The sequence below is a fragment of the Manacus vitellinus genome, unplaced genomic scaffold (assembly GCF_001715985.3).
Source record: "Manacus vitellinus isolate BGI_N305 unplaced genomic scaffold, ASM171598v3 scaffold_4_pilon, whole genome shotgun sequence".
In the NCBI taxonomy this organism is placed as follows: Eukaryota; Metazoa; Chordata; class Aves; order Passeriformes; family Pipridae; genus Manacus; species Manacus vitellinus.
The window spans coordinates 32,737,920-32,748,296 of NW_021940604.1; the positions used below are offsets into that span (position 1 = coordinate 32,737,920).

The window sequence follows — 10,377 nt, forward strand, 5'->3', positions numbered from 1 at the left end:
AGATGGTATACCCTGCAAGACTTGTTCCTGCTTTATGTAACGTACTTTGGGTTTAAATTATGAGTCTGTCTGGTTCCCCCCTCCAAAAAAAAATTCCATTCTTTGAGAGAATAACATGCCGTAAAAGCCCTCCACAGGTGCTGTTGAAAACATGGGATTATTTAGCACTTCTAGGGGCTTTAGCTTTAGGAGCTGCTGTCTTTCTTTAGGGCTGATCAAGTAGTGATTAATTTCTGTGATTACTTTGCTTCTCTTTAACCCTAATGTCACTAAGGAAGGGTGGGTCAACATTTTCAGTGCCCTGTGGCAAACATCAGTTTTGAGGCTTTTTAAATAGGTCAGATGGATAGATAAACAACAGCATAAACTGCTTGTCTGTGCCCAAGTTTGGCTGCTGAGCACTGCCTGAAGCACTAGCTACTCTTCCCAGGTGCTCACAGCTTCTCGCTTTTTCCTGCAGAAACAGCAGCTGAAAGAGGTGCTGGTGGGAGGCACTCAGAGCAAGAGGCAGCATTGTAGACCTTTTTCCTCATGCCTCTACATCAGAAAATGCAGTGGGCTGGTTGTACCTTGCAGTCAAGAGGAGAATCTCAGATAGGTAAAACAGGTTGTGGAAGAAGAAAAGCAGAGACAAAATGAGTGTCCTCCCCTGCCATGGGCTGCAGAATAAAACCTGTTTAAAATTTGTCAGCTGTTTACTTTTTCTGGTAGTATTATCCTCAATAATTTTAGGAATAAAATTGCGAGATATTTTAGCACTTTAGACTCACAACTTGCTTTTCCCTTATGTGTTCCCAAAAGTTAAACCCTCCTACTAAGAGCCCACCTTGTGGAACATGGTTTTTTTTGTCATATTGTTAATAACTTCTCAAAACACTGAGCAATTTTTTGAGCTTTTCTTCACCCTTCCTTGTTTTTCCTCAACTAAGTTGATTGATATCTCTCAATAATCAGGCATCCAAAAGAAATATTTATAAACAATTAGTGAGAACTCCCATAAATTAGATTTTGGGATGTGGTTTCCCATCAGTTTAATCATCTAGGCTGTAGTGCTCCTGCTATCCCTACTGTAGCCCAGGTACCTGCTCCCATTTCTTTCACTAGCACTTCCACAGCAGCACAAGAGGTAGATTCATCTGGAGAATAAGTCACTTTCTGACTGAGGTGCAACCACACAACTTCCAGCAGCTAAAGTTGAGGTGGCATAGAGGGAATCATAACATGGTTTGGGTTGGAAGGGATCTTAAAAGATCATGTAGCTCCAATCTCCCTGACATGGGTAGGGAAACCTTCCACTAGACCAGGTTGTTCAAAGCCTCATCCAGCCTGACCTTGAACACTGCCAGGGATGGGGCATCCACAACTTTTCTGAGCAACCTGTTCCAGTGCCTCACCACCCTCACACTGTCCCCGGAGGTGTTAAGGCCAGATGTGGCACTCAGTGCCACGGTCTAGTTGACAAGGTGGTGTTAGGTCATAGGTTGGACTTGATCTCAGAGGTCTTTTCCAACCCTAATGGTGCTGTGGTTCTGTGAGAAACATTGTTTTAAGTCTGAGAGGTGGATCTGCATCAGGTTGGTTCCTGCCCTCACTTTAAAAACTCACATAGAAATGCTCTCCGTTTTATGCAGAAAACCTGCAACGCAAAACGTACGAACACCACCGGGATCGACAGCCAGGCTCAAGTGCCCCTATCTCCTCTCGCCTCGGGGAACACGCCGTGCCCCGAGAGCCGAGAGGCGGGAGCGCAGGGAACGCGAGGCAGTGAAGGCGAGACAGCCACCGCCGCGCCCTCCGCACGGCCCGGGCGGCCAGAGATGGCCCAACCCCTCCGCGCGAGCAAAGCGCGGCCCCGAGTCTCCTCCCCTCGTCTCGTGAGCGTGGGGCGTGGCTAGCCTCGTTCCCATCCAGCGACGTATATATAAGGCTGGCGAAGGGGGTGGCGCCTCCTTTTTCCCTGCGGAGCGCCTGCTGTGAAGTTACGTGGTAAGGCGCTCAGGACTGCGGGGTGTGCCGCAGCCCCAGCGCGGTTGGGGGTGCGCCGCGGCTTTTTCCCTGCGCTTGGCCGTTTGGGAGGGTCCCCCGCGGCGCCGCTCGCGTAGTACTCGAGGATGGAGCTGGCAGGTGAGGCTTGGAGCCGTGCGTAGGGCTGGCCGTAATCCTGCCTGCGCAGGCCGCGGGCCGCCCGTGCACGGGGCCCCGCGGGCAGCACCAGGGGTGCGAGGGGACCCAGGGGCGGACTACGTGTCCCAGCACGCCCCGCGGGTAACTCCCCGCCGGAAGCGCAGTCCCGCGGCGCAGTGCGCGCTGGGAGCGGTAGTCGCGGCAGGGGGCCCCCCAGGCTCTGCCTGGCCCGCGCCATTTTGCTCTTCCGGTGCGGCAGGGAGCGGTGCGGGGATGCAGAGCCCGGCGGTGCTCTCAGCCACCGGGCGGGGCTCCCTCCCCTTTTGGGAACCTTCTAAAATGTTGACTAGTGCAGAGGAATGAAATAAAACATGCCAATGAGAACGAGGTAGGTGTTCGTTCCAGTAAAAGGTTCGGTCTCGTCGAACGAGGCGGAGCCGCCTTGTTCCTGTGGCACAGGGTTCGTGCACGCGTTTGTGTTGTCTATATGTTTTGGAGGGCTCAGCCATCGGCATCGTGGGATTGTCCTGCAGAAGATTTGTAAAAATACTGTGAAATTCACGTATCATGCCAAGGAAAAAAAACCAAACATAACTTTTACTTGATTTTTTAATGTAAACCATAGAATTAACGTTTAAACTAACGATGTTTCCTTTGCTTTTTAGACAATGATACAATAGAATAAGTGGACATATATTAGAAAACAGAGAAAAAAACCCCACCTCCCCAAAAAGCTTCCTGTGGCCTTAAAAAGCCTTTTTTCCCCCCTCTTGCAGTGCTGATCTCACTGAGCTGTGGTACTTCTGGAAGCACGGGAAATACAATAAAAAAACCCAGCTATGATTCTAGGCTCTTATCTGCAAGTAAAGATGAGGAGGATATGGAAGTTGTCGGGTGCATTCATTCAGTGTTGAATTAGCTTGTCTTATGATAGCCTGAATCACACATGAGATTACTAAACAGTAAAATTTTTGATTCTTTACACACCAGTAGTAATCCTCACACTCAATAACTGAAGTTTAAAGTAAAAATGTTTATTACACCCACTACGCGGAAGCTTTACTCGAGGTTTTCCATAGCTTAAATTGTTTTTGTTAACTGAATCAAAATGTGTGATGAGTTATCTTTCCATGATTGCTGCATTTATTTGATCTGTGTAGTGCAGAGTGAGAAGCATTTTCATGGGAACATGCATATTTTGAGTATTGTATATGGTAAAACATACTTCGTCATGCATTTCTTCTGCTGGTTGAGTCAGTGGATTTTGATACTTGCTACCTGCTTGAAACGATTTTTTAAACCAGTGGAAATCAGTTCTTCTACTTAGAGGACTGAAATCTTGGAATGATGAATTGTCATTGAAAATGCTTTACAGTGAAGTTTAACAGCAGGTACATGCAGTTATTTCTACAATGCTTTTAATATGAGATTGAAAGGTGATATAACAACTCCTTTGTTACTTAAAACTGCATTTCTTGCTGCTTTTCTTCAGCGAACTTGTTGGGTAGAGATTGTTGACAATTGTCTCATGATGTGTGACTTATTGGCCTGGTAATATAAATCTACTGATTTCAAGTTTTAAGTTTGTTCACTCTTTGTTTTTAGGTATGATGGAGAGGAGGGTTTCTGTTGTGTCCAGTACATTGTGTATTAAGGTAACAGTTCTGGAATTTTTATTATTGTTGCTCTAGAAGTAATACTGCATTTCTGTTACTGACCAAGTTAATAAATGCTTCCGTTTCTTAATTGGTTTCCATATTTCTGTCTGTCAAAAGTATGGGGAGTTTTAAGTGTCGTGGGGTTGTCATCTTTGTATGGCTACTAAGTGGGACAAAAAGGAAAACCAGTACACTGCATTTTCATAGCTGCCATCAAACCGATGAGTAATTATTTGATAATTTTAAGGTTTGGTGCTCTTTGCTGAGTTAGTCAGCCCATAGGTCAGTTCTTAGTTGCATTTCTTTTGATGTGGCATTTATATTAACATGAAGACCCAGGTCACAAATGACTTGGTTAGCTTGTGCTAAATTATACTGATTGTTGAGGTAGTGTGAGTTAGCTGTCTGCCTTGGATATGTCTTTGAGTTAATATACATACATGACCATATTTAAATGTAATTACTGAGGTGATGATCCTGCAAACTAACGGACAAGCAGTATTGCATTGTGAATAAATGCATGACCACTCAAATATTTTTGAATAAAAAGCTTGAATGTCTTCGGTCTTCAGCCATTGTCATGGTTGCAAAAGAGTTCCAAACCAATTCAGGGTAACTTTTTTTCTAGTGCATAGAAAATTTCAGCTTGTCGGGTGTTAAAGACTGTTCCAGAAGAATATTGAATTTATGAAAAAGTCAATTTTTAGTGCTTGATGATCGTTTCTGACACAGTAACATGATAGATGATGCTAGACCATAGCAAGAGATGTTTTCTAATTTAAAAGATAATTTTTGCTTATTTTTAATTTTAGCACTTCATGGAAGCACTGTCACATGTAGAAGAATACTTGTTACACACAAGTGGATTTTCCTGAAAGCTATGTATGTTTCAAATGATTAGTGGAGATAAATTAATGATAAGTGGATTAGTTTAATATGTGCATGATCAAATTAGTAGCTGCCAAATTATTAGCTTTAAAATAATCATTAAGTCATTAGCTTTAAAATAATCATAAAAGATATCATTATATTTTAGGCATGTTTGACATGGTTTAAAACTGTGTAGGCTGGAGGAATTACGAAGTTTTTGTGTCAGAGCTGGTAAAATGCCTATCTGAAGTGTTCATGCTAAATCTGAAGTATTACCTCAATATGGCTTTTAATTGTGAATTTGCACTTTATTGGGTGACTGATATAAGAAAGTGTTCAGACAAAGAAAAAGGGAGCATCCAGAGACTTGTTAATGTAAATATGCGAATGTTGCAATTTTTTAATAAAAATGTATGTTTGTTATTTAAAAGTATAGTTGATATTCTCACCTTTTTGAAAGAAAGGATCTGTATCCGATTTAGTTTGACTCAAATGCTTACCACCAGTTGTTACAAAAGTAAAATTCAGTTGTTCTTGCTTGTGTTATAGTATGTATGAACATGTTGTAATTTATTATTTTACTCAAATTTCTAGAGTGCATGAACAGTTTCTAGTAATTGGAATGTGAGGCATCCTGAAGATTTCCTGGCAACAGGAATTACAACAGGTAGAGGTAATACTGATGCAGCAGTGGAAATTTTTGGTTTAAAGTAATGCATTCCCTTTTCAGTACATTGCATATGTAAGACATAAAGCTTATTTTGTGGAATATATGAATGTATGAGTGGTGTTATAGTTCCCAGTCACTGGTATTTAAGTGGTGTATAGTGATAAAACTGCCAAACTTGATACACTGCTGAGAAACTTCGTATGGATCTGGCTCCTGAGATGAAAGCACTTAAACTTTCAGTCACTATCCCAGTTGGTGTTACTTTTACTCCTGCCCCTGTGTGCAAGTCAGGTGCCAGCATGCGCCAGGTTGTGAATAAGAATGTTGGTGCATTATTTAAACCCATCTCAGGTCCGTGTTGACATGAATATGTACTGTTTCAAATGCTTGCATCTTTAAAGAGCACGGGGAGGGGGAAGTGTTAGACCCCTGTAATTGGAGGTATCCTGCCTTATAGCAGGTAAATAAGCATTAGCCAGGTATGGTAAGTAAGTGTTGCTGGTATTTGAAAGCTAGTGATGATGTTTGCACTTTGACCCTCTTAGGACTGTTTATTTAGGGCTCGCTCAGATGTGAGCAGTTAAGAAAAGCAACTCATTTTATTGCTCTGGTGTTTAAGTATATTCACAGGTTGGTTTTAGTTAGAAAGTTAGTGTAAGAACTTCTAACTTTCCTGTCTTACTACACATTTGCAACTTTATTCCACTTGTTATTCAAGACAGGTACCTTTAAATACCTTGCTAACTACGAGCACTTTGTTTTGAAGAACAGGTTTTGTATGAGTGAAACTTCTTGTGCAGCACTGCTGCCTATAAAATGCTGTATTGTTTAGACAGGCACTATTGCAAGTAGGAAGTGGTATGACTTACATGGCTGATGTAGAGAAAAGTTGGAAGTAGCAAACCTTGCTAGTGTCACTAACCAGTGCATTTTATGTCTTTGCTGAGATGCTTGCATGCTGCTTCTCAACTGAAGGTATGAATGCCAATAAATGTCAAAGCTTCCTAACCAAGTAAAGCTTAAAACCACTGGTATGTCTGATCAGTGAAGAACCTATCCCAAACCACATGTGAATCTGGCTTCTGAGTTTAGACTAACACAGAACAGGTGAAGCATTTGAAGGTGATCGGTTTCATAGTCTGTATGTACCTTGAAACTCAGCAAAACTGGTTTCAGTCATGGTAATCTTTTAAAATGCTGTTTTATAAAACTGCATTGTTGTCAGCCCCATTTAAAAGAAAGAGGTGACATGTAAATTGTTGTATTAGAAATAGCATATTTGAAGTGGAGTCTTCTAATTAGTTTCTCAGGACTTAGTGTATTGATACTAATCCAACATATTGAATAATGCAGTTTGGACTGTATAAGAGCCTAAATAGGTGGCAAGTTGTAATTCTGGGTGATGGAAGAAAACTTTCCTGAACTAATAAATTTTTTTTTTTTAACAGGAAAATGGACCAAAATGTAGGAACTTACTTTTAGAAGCTTTTAGCTTATTCAGGTATGTAACTGAAAAGCTTCTAAATATTTTCTCATTTTAAGCCTAAAATAACTGTGCTTACAGTTCAATTTTTTTTGTATTATGACAGTTATTAATATACTTAATTGATTAATGATATGTTAAGTCATAGTTGGCATTTAAAAATACTTGTTCCCTAAAGCACAATGTGTGCTGATAGCTGTGCCTAAGCTTAGTTAGCTTTCAAACCTATGTACTTTATTACTGAAATACAACAGGACTTGAGATTGTTTAACTTTTGTACTGCAGTCTGCAAACTATAGAAAACAATAATGTTTTAGAAAACTATATTTGTTTTCTGTATTTCCTTTGTCTCATCTGTGATGATCCTATCCCGAACCTGAATTCCCTGTTGAAAAACTTAATACGGATCCGGAATCTGAGACGAGACCAAAATATTTGATTTAAACTTCCAGAAAAGTATTGTACTGTCTTTGGTTTTAGTTTTGGGGTTTTTTTACAGAAGTAGTAACAATTTATACAAAGTGCTGTGTGCTTATGTGCAAATTGAAATTTCACTCTTGCTCTCTGTTTGCAGTGATGAGCTGGACACTTTGTCAGAGCTGTCTGACAAATGTGGATGATCAGTAACCAGGAAGAAGTTACACCTGAAAAGTTTTTGTGGCTTGGAGTGGGATGCTGTGCTTTTACAACCTGCTGAAACAGCTGCTGCAACTTTGTTTAGTAGATGCTGTTTTCAGAAACTGCATATAGACCAAAATCACTGTCTGCGTGTCTAAAATAGTGCCTTACTAAAATATTAGGCTGCCCTCTCTAGGAAGGATAACAGCAAAATTAGTGAAATGAATGTTGAGCATTAATACATGGAAAACCCCCTGAGCAGTTACCCTTTTAAAATACTGTATTGGTTACACGTTCTGATACTGAAAATCTGCGATAACTCAGGAAAACAGAGCTCGCATGCAAGCCCTGTAAAGACAAGGGAGAGCAAAATGAGTACACAAATGCAAACCAGGGAGTCTGCGTTTTAAGGGTGATGTCATCCAGGAAACGGGAGAAAGTATAGAAGGTAATGGTGTTACGGAAGCATAAACCTGAAACACTTGTAAGAAAGAAAAATGTAATGTCTGCAGATCGCATCATAGTTTGTATCAGTTGAGGAATCAAGGAGTTGGGTTTTTATTGACTGCCACTTAAGCATGGAAAGACTAGTACTGCAACAGTGGAACTGCTCCTTGAGGAACACACTGGCACTATTAGCTGCTTGCAGTGTGGGGAAAAGAGGTCAGTGGTGGGAAAAGAGACCACATACACTAGAACTTGTGCTTTAGACAGTCACTTGAAAAGTACCAGTGCTGTATCACAGTAGCAGCATATTTGCTGTATTTGTCAAATTGTCACTCTTCCACAGAGGAATGAAGGTTCATAAATTGGTCACCAAGTAAATTGGATTTTCAAGATGACTATGTATGACTCCATCTGCCTTAAAATGTCAAGCCTAATTGTCAGAAATGCTTTATGAAGGAAGAAACACGAGAATGGCATAATAACTAACAGTTAAAAGAGCTACAGTTACTGAATCATTTTGAAATGCACCAAAATACATAAAAACAACCCTAAAGTCTGCAGCCAAAAATAGCAGCATTGGGTGCTAGCAGCTCTCTAGAGAACTGGAGAAATTCCTATAACTCATGGAGTGTGCCTGTGATAAGTGACAAATACCATGTAAAGCCCAATTTTCTGCCTGAGCAGTACAAAGTGCAAGACACTACCAGGAACAGCACATGAACTATTGAAATTTAAAATAAGTGTCCAATAGATTACTAAAATGTATGCTAAGGTACTGACAAAATTCCAGGTGTGTATTGCCTCACTGAGCATCTCCTATAGTTTATTATTGTTAATAAGCAGTGGCCAGCTGCTTTTCAGCAAGCAGCTGTAAATCAGTCTCTTGAATGTTGGAATCTTCAGAAATTTACTACAGAACAGCTTTCCCTTCATCTCTTTCAACAGCCTTTATTTCTGTGTTTCTCAGAATGGTAGGTATTTCCATGTGCCATGTTTTGTACATGCTTTCTCTTGAATAAAGATGAGGATGTGAAAAACTTGCCTGTTGCCCATCAGGTGTGTATCACACCACAGTGTTCCCTGACTGCTTGGTAATTGCAAGAGCTACAAAGGCAATGTGGCCTTGTGCTGCCTTTTGCAGCATGTACTGGACACATGATGTTCCACATAGTGTTTAAATGATACCAGGACAACAAACTTGGTAATCCCATATTCAGAATTGGGAAGGGACTGGTCTCCATCTGCCCACTGCAGTTCTGTGAAAAGTCTGGGTGCTGTTGGCAGCATCTAGTGAAGCTGCTTGGATGGTAAGTCTGGAAGTTGCTAGTCTGAGCTAGGTCTGTCTTATGGAGGTTGAAAAGATGCAAAGGACGGGGATGCTTAATACGACAGCAGTATTTGGTAAGTACTTTGTTAGATACTCAAAAGGATTTGCATGACTTCGTTGTGGGGTCAGAAGAGTGTGGTATGTGTTTTGGACTAAAGGTACCATCTTTTTATCCTTTGGGCTGATAATACAAAATGTGAAAGCTCTTAAGGAGATAATGCCATGTGTATATCCAGTAAAATTAGTGAGGGTTTGTCTTGTGAGGTTGGGGATCAAAGTTTCAGGATTGTGGGTGGTACTTCAGGTACCCAAAGCACATTCGTTGGAGATGGTCTTGGATGTAGGATTGGCAGCATTAGAAAAAGGGGGTTACTGTGCATTTCTGTGAAGCCCTGTAAAGCATTGTTTTAATCATGAAAAAGATTTGCCTCACTTATCAGAAAAAGGTAGATGTGGCCAGTGATGAGGCATATTGGATATTGAGCTGCAAAACTCTGTATGAATTTTCCTGTATGGCCACAGAAAATGGGTTGTGGATGAAAAATGTGTATTAGTCTAGAAAGTTTGGTATTTGCAAACATGAACAAATATTTTAACCATGATACTCCAGAGGTTTTGGAATGTGGGACTAGTGGAAGTGATGCAAGAAGGTCATTTTTGTAACCAGTTTTAAAATGGCAAGTAGCTTTTTTGCTTTGTGGGAGGGAGATAATGTTTGTAAACCACTTGTGGATTTAGTTCTGGTGTGGTTTTTGGAGTGATGTTTTATACAAGTGATTGAGATGGGGAGTAATTGTGAAGGGTTACTCTGATGCATTTGGAAGATGTGGCATGAGATTTCTCTGCAAAAGCACTTGATTAAACTTCAGTTTTACAAAACAGATTGTTAGATTTAAAGCTTTAACTGGAGATTTGTGCAGTAGAGAGCATGAAAGCAGTTTGCTTTTTTGTGTTTTAGTCTGGTGAGATCTTGCACTAACCGTCATCAGTGTTGAGCTTAGAAGCGTCACATGGCTGTTGGGCTGTGGTCCAAGAAATCAGTGGTTAGACAAACTTTGTTCTGGAATGTTGCCATGTATCCCTTTTAGTAACAAGGTAAAAAAGCAGTCTCTTTTTAATTGAGTGGTGGGCTTACAAGCAAAAGGAGTACCTTGCAACTGCAAGTAGGATAGAAGAGTTG

At 40.9% G+C, this 10,377-nt stretch overlaps 1 long non-coding RNA gene and 1 other non-coding gene across 8 annotated transcripts; both read left to right on the top strand.

The window, feature by feature from the left end:
• The first annotated feature begins 1,931 nt into the window (after positions 1-1,931).
• LOC108640687 lies at positions 1,932-8,910 on the top strand. Of its 7 annotated transcripts, none has more exons than XR_001921388.1 (6): positions 1,932-1,986; positions 3,730-3,779; positions 4,595-4,664; positions 5,247-5,325; positions 6,771-6,823; positions 7,380-8,910. It is a non-coding gene; the product is annotated as an uncharacterized LOC108640687 (long non-coding RNA). The 7 variants fall into 7 exon arrangements; XR_001921386.1 differs by lacking the exon at positions 1,932-1,986 and adding an exon at positions 2,011-2,124; XR_001921387.2 differs by lacking the exon at positions 1,932-1,986 and adding an exon at positions 2,360-2,512.
• LOC112841222 lies at positions 7,157-7,227 on the top strand. The gene has a single exon (XR_003212834.1). It is a non-coding gene; the product is annotated as a small nucleolar RNA SNORD50 (small nucleolar RNA).
• Positions 8,911-10,377: the final 1,467 nt, after the last annotated feature.